Below are 13,276 nucleotides of genomic sequence, written 5' to 3'. Positions count from 1 at the left end.
GTCTGGGAAAGACATGGCTTGGTAGTTCGGACTGGACTGTTCCCATGAGGCACAGGGTCAGAGCTGATTTGCATATAGCCAGTGTCTAACCCAGGGTGGTGTGGAGTGCAAAAAAACGATGGATTTAGGGCCAGATCCTTGTACTGGGGTGAATGTATGACATTGTTCTACATTCTGTCCATCAACTGTGTTTTTTGCAATTTTCACCCCGAGTGTGCTGGGTATGCTCAGACGTGAGTCCCAGGCTCTCCAGACCACTGGAGTCAAGCTATCCAGGCTGATGAAGGCTGATAGCCAGAAACCGGTCCTTGGATGCTTAATTCCGGTCTGGGACAGAACATGGCTTGGTAGTTCGGACTGGACTGTTCCCATGAGGCACAGGGTCAGAGCTGATTTGCATATAGCCAGTGTCTAACCCAGGGTGGTGTGGAGTGCAAAAAAACGATGGATTTAGGCCCAGATCCTTGTACTGGGGTGAATGTATGACATTGTTCTACATTCTGTCCATCAACTGTGTTTTTTGCAATTTTCACCCCGTGTGTGCTGGGTATGCTCAGACGTGAGTCCCAGGCTCTCCACACCACTGGAGTCAAGCTATCCAGGCTGATGAAGGCTGATAGCTAGAAACCGGTCCTTGGATGCTTAATTCCGATCTGGGAAAGACATGGCTTGGTATTTCGGACTGGACTGTTCCCATGAGGCACAGGGTCAGAGCTGATTTGCATATAGCCAGTGTCTAACCCAGGGTGGTGTGGAGTGCAAAAAAACAATGGATTTAGGCCCAGATCCTTGTACTGGGGTGAATGTATGACATTGTTCTAGATTCTGTCTATCAACTGTGTTTTTTGCAATTTTCACCCCGAATGTGCTGGGTATGCTCAGACGTGAGTCCCAGGCTCTCCACACCACTGGAGTCAAGCTATCCAGGCTGATGAAGGCTGATAGCCAGAAACCGGTCCTTGGATGATTAATTCCGGTCTGGGAAAGACATGGCTTGGTAGTTCGGACTGGACTGTTCCCATGAGGCACAGGGTCAGAGCTGATTTGCATATAGCCAGTGTCTAACCCAGGGTGGTGTGGAGTGCCAAAAAACGATGGATTTAGGCCCAGATCCTTGTACTGGGGTGAATGTATGACAATGTTCTAAATTCTGTCCATCAACTGTGTTTTTTGCAATTTTCACCCCGAGTGTGCTGGGTATGCTCAGACGTGAGTCCCAGGTTCTCCACACCACTGGAGTCAAGCTATCCAGGCTGATGAAGGCTGATAGCCAGAAACCGGTCCTTGGATGCTTAATTCTGGTCTGGGAAAGACATGGCTTGGTAGTTCGGACTGGACTGTTCCCATGAGGCACAGGGTCAGAGCTGATTTGCATATAGCCAGTGTCTAACCCAGGGTGGTGTGGAGTGCAAAAAAGCGATGGATTTAGGCCCAGATCCTTGTACTGGGGTGAATGTATGACATTGTTCTACATTCTGTCCATCAACTGTGTTTTTTGCAATTTTCACCCCGAGTGTGCTGGGTATGCTCAGACGTGAGTCCCAGGCTCTCCAGACCACTGGAGTCAAGCTATCCAGGCTGATGAAGGCTGATAGCCAGAAACCGGTCCTTGGATGCTTAATTCCGGTCTGGGAAAGACATGGCTTGGTAGTTCGGACTGGACTGTTCCCATGAGGCACAGGGTCAGAGCTGATTTGCATATAGCCAGTGTCTAACCCAGGGTGGTGTGGAGTGCAAAAAACGATGGATTTAGGCCCAGATCCTTGTACTGGGGTGAATGTATGACATTGTTCTACATTCTGTCCATCAACTGTGTTTTTTGCAATTTTCACCCCGAGTGTGCTGGGTAGGCTCAGACGTGAGTCCCAGGCTCTCCACACCACTGGAGTCAAGCTATCCAGGCTGATGAAGGCTGATAGCCAGAAACCGGTCCTTGGATGCTTAATTCCGGTCCGGGAAAGACATGGCTTGGTAGTTCGGACTGGACTGTTCCCATGAGGCACAGGGTCAGAGCTGATTTGCATATAGCCAGTGTCTAACCCAGAGTGGTGTGGAGTTCAGAAAAACGATGGATTTAGGCCCAGATCCTTGTACTGGGGTGAATGTATGACATTGTTCTACATTCTGTCCATCAACTGTGTTTTTTGCAATTTTCACCCCGAGTGTGCTGGGTATGCTCAGACGTGAATCCCAGGCTCTCCACACCACTGGAGTCAAGCTATCCAGGCTTATGAAGGCTGATAGCCAGAAACTGGTCCTTGGATGCTTAATTCTGGTCTGGGAAAGACATGGCTTGGCAGTTCGGACTGGACTGTTCCCATGAGGCACAGGGTCAGAGCTGATTTGCCTATAGCCAGTGTCTAACCCAGGGTGGTGTGGAGTGCAAAAAAACGATGGATTTAGGCCCAGATCCTTGTACTGGGGTGAATGTATGACATTGTTCTACATTCTGTCCATCAACTGTGTTTTTTGCAATTTTCAACCCGAGTGTGCTGGGTATGCTCAGACGTGAGTCCCAGGCTCTCCACACCACTGGAGTCAAGCTATCCAGGCTGATGAAGGCTGATAGCCAGAAACCGGTCCTTGGATGCCTAATTCCGGTCTGGGAAAGACATGGCTTGGTAGTTCGGACTGGACTGTTCCCATGAGGCACAGGGTCAGAGCTGATTTGCATATAGCCAGTGTCTAACCCAGGGTGGTGTGGAGTGCAAAGAAACGATGGATTTAGGCCCAGATCCTTGTACTGGGGTGAATGTATGACATTGTTCTACATTCTGTCCATCTACTGTGTTTTTTGCAATTTTCACCCTGAGTGTGCTGGGTATCCTCAGACGTGAGTCCCAGGCTCTCCACACCACTGGAGTCAAGCTATCCAGGCAGATGAAGGCTGATAGCCAGAAACTGGTCCTTGGATGCTTAATTCCGGTCTGGGAAAGACATGGCTTGGTAGTTCGGACTGGACTGTTCCCATGAGGCACAGGGTCAGAGCTGATTTGCATATAGCCAGTGTCTAACCCAGGGTGGTGTGGAGTGGAAAAAAACGATGGATTTAGGACCAGAATCTTGTACTGGGGTGAATGTATGACATTGTTCTACATTCTGTCCATCAACTGTGTTTTTTGCAATTTTCACCCCGAGTGTGCTGGGTATGCTCAGACGTGAGTCCCAGGCTCTCCACACCACTGGAGTCAAGCTATCCAGGCAGATGAAGGCTGATAGCCAGAAACCGGTCCTTGGGTGCTTAATTCCGGTCTGGGAAAGACATGGCTTGGTAATCCGGACTGGACTGTTCCCATGAGGCACAGGGTCAGAGCTGATTTGCATATAGCCAGTGTCTAACCCAGGGTGGTGTGGAGTGCAAAGAAACGATGGATTTAGGCCCAGATCCTTGTACTGGGGTGAATGTATGACATTGTTCTACATTCTGTCCATCAACTGTGTTTTTTGCAATTTTCACCCCGAGTGTGCTGGGTATGCTCAGACGTGAGTCCCAGGCTCTCCACACCACTGAAGTCAAGCTATCCAGGCTGATGAAGTCTGATAGCCAGAAACCGGTCCTTGGATGCTTAATTCCGGTCTGGGATAGACATGGCTTGGTAGTTCGGACTGGACTGTTCCCATGAGGCACAGGGTCAGAGCTGATTTGCATATAGCCAATGACTAACCCAGGGTGGTGTGGAGTGCAAATAAACAATGGATTTAGGCCCAGATCCTTGTACTGGGGTGAATGTATGACATTGCTCTAGATTCTGTCTATCAACTGTGTTTTTTGCAATTTTCACCCCGAGTGTGCTGGGTATGCTCAGACGTGAGTCCCAGGCTCTCCACACCACTGGAGTCAAGCTATCCAGGCTGATGAAGGCTGATAGCCAGAAACCGGTCCTTGGATGCTTAATTCCGGTCTGGGAAAGACATGGCTTGGTAGTTCGGACTGGACTGTTCCCATGAGGCACAGGGTCAGAGCTGATTTGCATATAGCCAGTGTCTAACCCAGGGTGGTGTGGAGTGCCAAAAAACGATGGATTTAGGCCCAGATCCTTGTACTGGGGTGAATGTATGACAATGTTCTACATTCTGTCCATCAACTGTGTTTTTTGCAATTTTCACCCCGAGTGTGCTGGGTATGCTCAGACGTGAGTCCCAGGTTCTCCACACCACTGGAGTCAAGCTATCCAGGCTGATGAAGGCTGATAGCCAGAAACCGGTCCTTGGATGCTTAATTCCGGTCTGGGAAAGACATGGCTTGGTAGTTCGGACTGGACTGTTCCCATGAGGCACAGGGTCAGAGCTGATTTGCATATAGCCAGTGTCTAACCCAGGGTGGTGTGGAGTGCAAAAAAACGATGGATTTAGGCACAGATCCTTGTACTGGGGTGAATGTATGACATTGTTCTACATTCTGTCCATCAACTGTGTTTTTTGCAATTTTCACCCCGAGTGTGCTGGGTATGCTCAGACGTGAGTCCCAGGCTCTCCACACCACTGGAGTCAAGCTATCCAGGCTGATGAAGGCTGATCGCCAGAAACCGGTCCTTGGATGCTTAATTCCGGTCTGGGATAGACATGGCTTGGTAGTTCGGACTGGACTGTTCCCATGAGGCACAGGGTCAGAGCTGATTTGCATATAGCCAGTGTCTAACCCAGGGTGGTGTGGAGTGCAAAAAAACAATGGATTTAGGCCCAGATCCTTGTACTGGGGTGAATGTATGACATTGTTCTAGATTCTGTCTATCAACTGTGTTTTTTGCAATTTTCACCCCGAGTGTGCTGGGTATGCTCAGACGTGAGTCCCAGGCTCTCCACACCACTGGAGTCAAGCTATCCAGGCTGATGAAGGCTGATAGCCAGAAACCGGTCCTTGGATGCTTAATTCCGGTCTGGGAAAGACATGGCTTGGTAGTTCGGACTGGACTGTTCCCATGAGGCACAGGGTCAGAGCTGATTTGCATATAGCCCGTGTCTAACCCAGGGTGGTGTGGAGTGCCAAAAAACGATGGATTTAGGCCCAGATCCTTGTACTGGGGTGAATGTATGACAATGTTCTACATTCTGTCCATCAACTGTGTTTTTTGCAATTTTCACCCCGAGTGTGCTGGGTATGCTCAGACGTGAGTCCCAGGTTCTCCACACCACTGGAGTCAAGCTATCCAGGCTGATGAAGGCTGATAGCCAGAAACCGGTCCTTGGATGCTTAATTCCGGTCTGGGAAAGACATGGCTTGGTAGTTCGGACTGGACTGTTCCCATGAGGCACAGGGTCAGAGCTGATTTGCATATAGCCAGTGTCTAACCCAGGGTGGTGTGGAGTGCAAAAAAACGATGGATTTAGGCCCAGATCCTTGTACTGGGGTGAATGTATGACATTGTTCTACATTCTGTCCATCAACTGTGTTTTTTGCAATTTTCACCCCGAGTGTGCTGGGTATGCTCAGACGTGAGTCCCAGGCTCTCCAGACCACTGGAGTCAAGCTATCCAGGCTGATGAAGGCTGATAGCCAGAAACCGGTCCTTGGATGCTTAATTCCGGTCTGGGAAAGACATGGCTTGGTAGTTCGGACTGGACTGTTCCCATGAGGCACAGGGTCAGAGCTGATTTGCATATAGCCAGTGTCTAACCCAGGGTGGTGTGGAGTGCAAAAAACGATGGATTTAGGCCCAGATCCTTGTACTGGGGTGAATGTATGACATTGTTCTACATTCTGTCCATCAACTGTGTTTTTGCAATTTTCACCCCGAGTGTGCTGGGTAGGCTCAGACGTGAGTCCCAGGCTCTCCACACCACTGGAGTCAAGCTATCCAGGCTGATGAAGGCTGATAGCCAGAAACCGGTCCTTGGATGCTTAATTCCGGTCCGGGAAAGACATGGCTTGGTAGTTCGGACTGGACTGTTCCCATGAGGCACAGGGTCAGAGCTGATTTGCATATAGCCAGTGTCTAACCCAGGGTGGTGTGGAGTTCAGAAAAACGATGGATTTAGGCCCAGATCCTTGTACTGGGGTGAATGTATGACATTGTTCCACATTCTGTCCATCAACTGTGTTTTTTGCAATTTTCACCCCGAGTGTGCTGGGTATGCTCAGACGTGAGTCCCAGGCTCTCCACACCACTGGAGTCAAGCTATCCAGGCTTATGAAGGCTGATAGCCAGAAACTGGTCCTTGGATGCTTAATTCTGGTCTGGGAAAGACATGGCTTGGCAGTTCGGACTGGACTGTTCCCATGAGGCACAGGGTCAGAGCTGATTAGCCTATAGCCAGTGTCTAACCCAGGGTGGTGTGGAGTGCAAAGAAACGATGGATTTAGGCCCAGATCCTTGTACTGGGGTGAATGTATGACATTGTTCTACATTCTGTCCATCTACTGTGTTTTTTGCAATTTTCACCCTGAGTGTGCTGGGTATCCTCAGACGTGAGTCCCAGGCTCTCCACACCACTGGAGTCAAGCTATCCAGGCAGATGAAGGCTGATAGCCAGAAACCGGTCCTTGGATGCTTAATTCCGGTCTGGGAAAGACATGGCTTGGTAGTTCGGACTGGACTGTTCCCATGAGGCACAGGGTCAGAGCTGATTTGCATATAGCCAGTGTCTAACCCAGGGTGGTGTGGAGTGCAAAAAAACTATGGATTTAGGACCAGAATCTTGTACTGGGGTGAATGTATGACATTGTTCTACATTCTGTCCATCAACTGTGTTTTTTGCAATTTTCACCCCGAGTGTGCTGGGTATGCTCAGACGTGAGTCCCAGGCTCTCCACACCACTGGAGTCAAGCTATCCAGGCTGATGAAGGCTGATAGCCAGAAACCGGTCCTTGGATGCTTAATTCCGGTCTGGGAAAGACATGGCTTGGTAATCCAGAATGGACTGTTCCCATGAGGCACAGGGTCAGAGCTGATTTGCATATAGCCAGTGTCTAACCCAGGGTGGTGTGGAGTGCAAAGAAACGATGGATTTAGGCCCAGATCCTTGTACTGGGGTGAATGTATGACATTGTTCTACATTCTGTCCATCAACTGTGTTTTTTGCAATTTTCACCCCGAGTGTGCTGGGTATGCTCAGTCGTGAGTCCCAGGCTCTCCACACCACTGAAGTCAAGCTATCCAGGCTGATGAAGTCTGATAGCCAGAAACCGGTCCTTGGATGCTTAATTCCGGTCTGGGATAGACATGGCTTGGTAGTTCGGACTGGACTGTTCCCATGAGGCACAGGGTCAGAGCTGATTTGCATATAGCCAGTGTCTAACCCAGGGTGGTGTGGAGTGCAAAAAAACAATGGATTTAGGCCCAGATCCTTGTACTGGGGTGAATGTATGACATTGCTCTAGATTCTGTCTATCAACTGTGTTTTTTGCAATTTTCACCCCGAGTGTGCTGGGTATGCTCAGACGTGAGTCCCAGGCTCTCCACACCACTGGAGTCAAGCTATCCAGGCTGATGAAGGCTGATAGCCAGAAACCGGTCCTTGGATGCTTAATTCCGGTCTGGGAAAGACATGGCTTGGTAGTTCGGACTGGACTGTTCCCATGAGGCACAGGGTCAGAGCTGATTTGCATATAGCCAGTGTCTAACCCAGGGTGGTGTGGAGTGCCAAAAAACGATGGATTTAGGCCCAGATCCTTGTACTGGGGTGAATGTATGACAATGTTCTACATTCTGTCCATCAACTGTGTTTTTTGCAATTTTCACCCCGAGTGTGCTGGGTATGCTCAGACGTGAGTCCCAGGTTCTCCACACCACTGGAGTCAAGCTATCCAGGCTGATGAAGGCTGATAGCCAGAAACCGGTCCTTGGATGCTTAATTCCGGTCTGGGAAAGACATGGCTTGGTAGTTCGGACTGGACTGTTCCCATGAGGCACAGGGTCAGAGCTGATTTGCATATAGCCAGTGTCTAACCCAGGGTGGTGTGGAGTGCAAAAAAACGATGGATTTAGGCCCAGATCCTTGTACTGGGGTGAATGTATGACATTGTTCTACATTCTGTCCATCAACTGTGTTTTTTGCAATTTTCACCCCGAGTGTGCTGGGTATGCTCAGACGTGAGTCCCAGGCTCTCCACACCACTGGAGTCAAGCTATCCAGGCTTATGAAGGCTGATAGCCAGAAACTGGTCCTTGGATGCTTAATTCTGGTCTGGGAAAGACATGGCTTGGCAGTTCGGACTGGACTGTTCCCATGAGGCACAGGGTCAGAGCTGATTTGCCTATAGCCAGTGTCTAACCCAGGGTGGTGTGGAGTGCAAAGAAACGATGGATTTAGGCCCAGATCCTTGTACTGGGGTGAATGTATGACATTGTTCTACATTCTGTCCATCTACTGTGTTTTTTGCAATTTTCACCCTGAGTGTGCTGGGTATCCTCAGACGTGAGTCCCAGGCTCTCCACACCACTGGAGTCAAGCTATCCAGGCAGATGAAGGCTGATAGCCAGAAACCGGTCCTTGGATGCTTAATTCCGGTCTGGGAAAGACATGGCTTGGTAGTTCGGACTGGACTGTTCCCATGAGGCACAGGGTCAGAGCTGATTTGCATATAGCCAGTGTCTAACCCAGGGTGGTGTGGAGTGCAAAAAAACTATGGATTTAGGACCAGAATCTTGTACTGGGGTGAATGTATGACATTGTTCTACATTCTGTCCATCAACTGTGTTTTTTGCAATTTTCACCCCGAGTGTGCTGGGTATGCTCAGACGTGAGTCCCAGGCTCTCCACACCACTGGAGTCAAGCTATCCAGGCTGATGAAGGCTGATAGCCAGAAACCGGTTCTTGGATGCTTAATTCCGGTCTGGGAAAGACATGGCTTGGTAATCCAGAATGGACTGTTCCCATGAGGCACAGGGTCAGAGCTGATTTGCATATAGCCAGTGTCTAACCCAGGGTGGTGTGGAGTGCAAAGAAACGATGGATTTAGGCCCAGATCCTTGTACTGGGGTGAATGTATGACATTGTTCTACATTCTGTCCATCAACTGTGTTTTTTGCAATTTTCACCCCGAGTGTGCTGGGTATGCTCAGACGTGAGTCCCAGGCTCTCCACACCACTGAAGTCAAGCTATCCAGGCTGATGAAGTCTGATAGCCAGAAACCGGTCCTTGGATGCTTAATTCCGGTCTGGGATAGACATGGCTTGGTAGTTCGGACTGGACTGTTCCCATGAGGCACAGGGTCAGAGCTGATTTGCATATAGCCAGTGTCTAACCCAGGGTGGTGTGGAGTGCAAAAAAACGATGGATTTAGGCCCAGATCCTTGTACTGGGGTGAATGTATGACATTGCTCTAGATTCTGTCTATCAACTGTGTTTTTTGCAATTTTCACCCCGAGTGTGCTGGGTATGCTCAGACGTGAGTCCCAGGCTCTCCACACCACTGGAGTCAAGCTATCCAGGCTGATGAAGGCTGATAGCCAGAAACCGGTCCTTGGATGCTTAATTCCGGTCTGGGAAAGACATGGCTTGGTAGTTCGGACTGGACTGTTCCCATGAGGCACAGGGTCAGAGCTGATTTGCATATAGCCAGTGTCTAACCCAGGGTGGTGTGGAGTGCCAAAAAACGATGGATTTAGGCCCAGATCCTTGTACTGGGGTGAATGTATGACAATGTTCTACATTCTGTCCATCAACTGTGTTTTTTGCAATTTTCACCCCGAGTGTGCTGGGTATGCTCAGACGTGAGTCCCAGGTTCTCCACACCACTGGAGTCAAGCTATCCAGGCTGATGAAGGCTGATAGCCAGAAACCGGTCCTTGGATGCTTAATTCCGGTCTGGGAAAGACATGGCTTGGTAGTTCGGACTGGACTGTTCCCATGAGGCACAGGGTCAGAGCTGATGTGCATATAGCCAGTGTCTAACCCAGGGTGGTGTGGAGTGCAAAAAAACGATGGATTTAGGCCCAGATCCTTGTACTGGGGTGAATGTATGACATTGTTCTACATTCTGTCCATCAACTGTGTTTTTTGCAATTTTCACCCCGAGTGTGCTGGGTATGCTCAGACGTGAGTCCCAGGCTCTCCACACCATTGGAGTCAAGCTATCCAGGCTGATGAAGGCTGATAGCCAGAAACCGGTCCTTGGATGCTTAATTCCGGTCCAGGAAAGACATGGCTTGGTAGTTCGGACAGGACTGTTCCCATGAGGCACAGGGTCAGAGCTGATTTGCATATAGCCAGTGTCTAACCCAGGGTGGTGTGGAGTGCAAAGAAACGATGGATTTAGGCCCAGATCCTTGTACTGGGGTGAATGTATGACATTGTTCTACATTCTGTCCATCAACTGTGTTTTTTGCAATTTTCACCCCGAGTGTGCTGGGTATGCTCAGACGTGAGTCCCAGGCTCTCCACACCACTGGAGTCAAGCTATCCAGGCTGATGAAGGCTGATAGCCAGAAACCGGTCCTTGGATACTTTTTTTTTTTTTTTTTTTTTTTTTTTTTTTTTTTTTTTTTTGTAAGACCTTTATTGACATAAAGCAGAGTACACAGCATGAACCTACAACCCTGAGGCCGGTTCGCTATCCCAATGGAAATAGAGTGTAGTCATCAGGTGGTATATGAAGCAAAGCATGTAATCTGTCAGTGTTACCACTCTCATCATCTTATATATGGCTCATTTCTGTCAAGCGTAGTGAGTCTTACATTTTAACTTGTGATATAGTTAAACCAAGGCAAACAAGAAAAAGGAAAATAAACAAACATTCCCCAACTGAAGACCTGACATTCTCCTATCATATGATCTAGATATCTATTCCTCCACCACTACAGTGTTTGCCCTAAGTATTCTTCGGCCTGTCTATACCCGTGCCTTAATCAACCCGCCCCAGAGGTGAAACATTTGGGCAACTAATCCACCTCACTGCCCTGCAGGGAAGTAAGGAATTCTGTTAGAAAACACCACATATCCTTTGGTCTGGATCTTATCGGTAATTGCTCCTCGTATGTTTGTAGTCTGTCCCGGCAGATGGACATATCATGCAGCCATGTTTTCTTCGTCGGTACCTTTCGGCTATGCCAACATTGCGCCACCTGTCTCTTCGCCAGCAATAAAGCAATTGCACAAAACTTACGCTTCAATGCACGGAATTGAGGAACTATGCCCAGTAAGCAAATCTTAGGTGTGCATTGTATCTCCTCCCCTAACATATCAGCAAGGGCGGTAGTCACCTCCCCCCAATATCCCGCCACTTTCGCACAACCCCAAGCCAGATGTGCAAAATCCGCCCCCTCCCTATTGCACCTCTTGCATCTGTCTTCCTCCTGTAAGCCAAACCTTCGCATCTTGGTTGGTGTGTAGTAAATCTGGTGTATAAATTTAAAATGTATTATCCTTAAGTTACCATTAGGCGTTAAGATCTGCGTTAACGCGCAAGTGGAGTGCCATTCTTCATCTGTTAGAGGAGTCTCCAGAAGTGCATCCCACCTCCCCTTAGCTTTTTGAGTGTGGCCCGCCAGCTCTGTTTGTGCCGCTGAGTATAATCTAGACACTAGATGTGAAAGATCAGTAGTGGTAATCAGGAGTTGTAATGTCGCAAGACAGTCTGGTTCTGTCGGGAATGTTGGGTAATGGTCCCTCAACGCCCCAGTTAGTCTATAGTACGTGAAGCGAAACATGGGAGTCTGGTTTTGGATGTAATTCAATTGGTCCAGGCTTACAAACGTACCTTCACGAAACACATCCCCCAGCTTGTCGATGCCTGCCCTACTCAGCAAGGACATGCCGACCTTCTCACCTGTGACCGACAGCGCCTGGTGATGTTGTAGGGGCATATCCGGAGTGTATAGGGGAGTCTTATGGGTCAGCTGTCCAAGCCTGTGCCACGCTTTGACCGTGGTGTCCACCGTGTTGATGTCCATTGCATGCAGCGGTGGCCTCGTGTGTGACATTATCGCAGATAGGGGGATGGGATGAGCATCACCCTCCTCAACGGCCGTATGTGCGAGATATGGGACATTGTGGTACCAATACGCCGCATATTGCGCCTGTGCGCAAAGGTAATAGAGGAGAAAATCAGGTACACCAAAACCGCCGTCTGCGAATGGAAGCGTTAGGGTCTGTAGATCAATCCGCGCCTGTTTGCCCGCCCATATCAATGTCCGCACCATGGACTTTATACGGCGGAAGATCTCACGTGTAGGTGTTATCGGAACGTTGTTAAACAGGTACAAGAGCTTGGGCAACACGTTCATCTTTACAATTGCGATTCTGTCGGCCAGCGACAGTGGCAAACGAATCCAGCGTTGTATCTTATCTTCAAGCTTAGAGAGTGCCACCCCGTAGTTGGCCCGTAGGACCTCCGCCGGATCCCTGTGGAACATGACCCCTAAGTATCGGATCGGGTCCCTCTGCCAGTCCAATGGAAAATCCACGTCGAAGGGCGTGGTAGCGTCGGTCAGAGGTATTATGGAGGACTTGGACCAGTTAATCGCCAGCCCTGAATGTCCGCCGAAGCGGATGTATTCTCTGAGCAGTGGGTTCAGATGGGTTTCAGGGTCGCGGACGTATAAAAGCATATCGTCCGCGTAGAGTGAGATGTGAAGAGGCCTGGCTGCAAACTGCAGCGCCGACTCTTTGTAGTTCTGCCGAATTATACACGCCAGGGGCTCTAGTGCCAGTGCGAATAACAAAGGGGAGAGTGGACACCCTTGTCTTGTACCACGTTCAATGTCAAACGGATCCGATATGTAGCCATTTATCCGAACCCTGGCGCGCGGTTCTGTATAGAGCAAAGTGACCCACTGTACAAACCGTTTAGGGAAACCCATCCGGTGTAGGACAGTGATCATATATCGCCATTCAATGGAATCGAACGCCTTCGCGGCGTCGAGCAAGACCGCAGCCGCTTTAGTCGATGGTTGGAGATAGTGTGCAAGAGCGAACAGGGACCTAGTGTTGTGTGACGTGGATCTGGTGGGTACAAAGCCCGCCTGATCCGGAAGGACCAGACTAGTCATCAACGGAGACAGGCGAACAGCTATCAGCTTAGCCAGGATTTTCGAGTCTACATTAATTAGGGAGAGCGGTCTGTAGGAGTCACAATCTTCCGGATCTTTGGACGGCTTCAGGAGCGCAATGATCATGGCTTCTCGCAGAGTGGGGGGGAGTAACGAATCCTCGAAGGCGGCGCCGTACATGGCTACCAAGTGGGGTGCGAGAATATCCACAAAGTGTTTGTAGAATTCAGAGGTGTACCCGTCAGGGCCGGGTGACTTGCCATTTGGAAGCGAGGCGATCACTTCCTTCACCTCCTCAACTGAGATAGGCCTGGCCAAGTATTCCCTTTGTGCATCCGATAGCC

Source organism: Lissotriton helveticus, chromosome 3_2 (assembly GCF_964261635.1).
Source record: "Lissotriton helveticus chromosome 3_2, aLisHel1.1, whole genome shotgun sequence".
Taxonomy (NCBI): domain Eukaryota; kingdom Metazoa; phylum Chordata; class Amphibia; order Caudata; family Salamandridae; genus Lissotriton; species Lissotriton helveticus.
Note: the sequence above shows the minus strand (reverse complement) of the source record.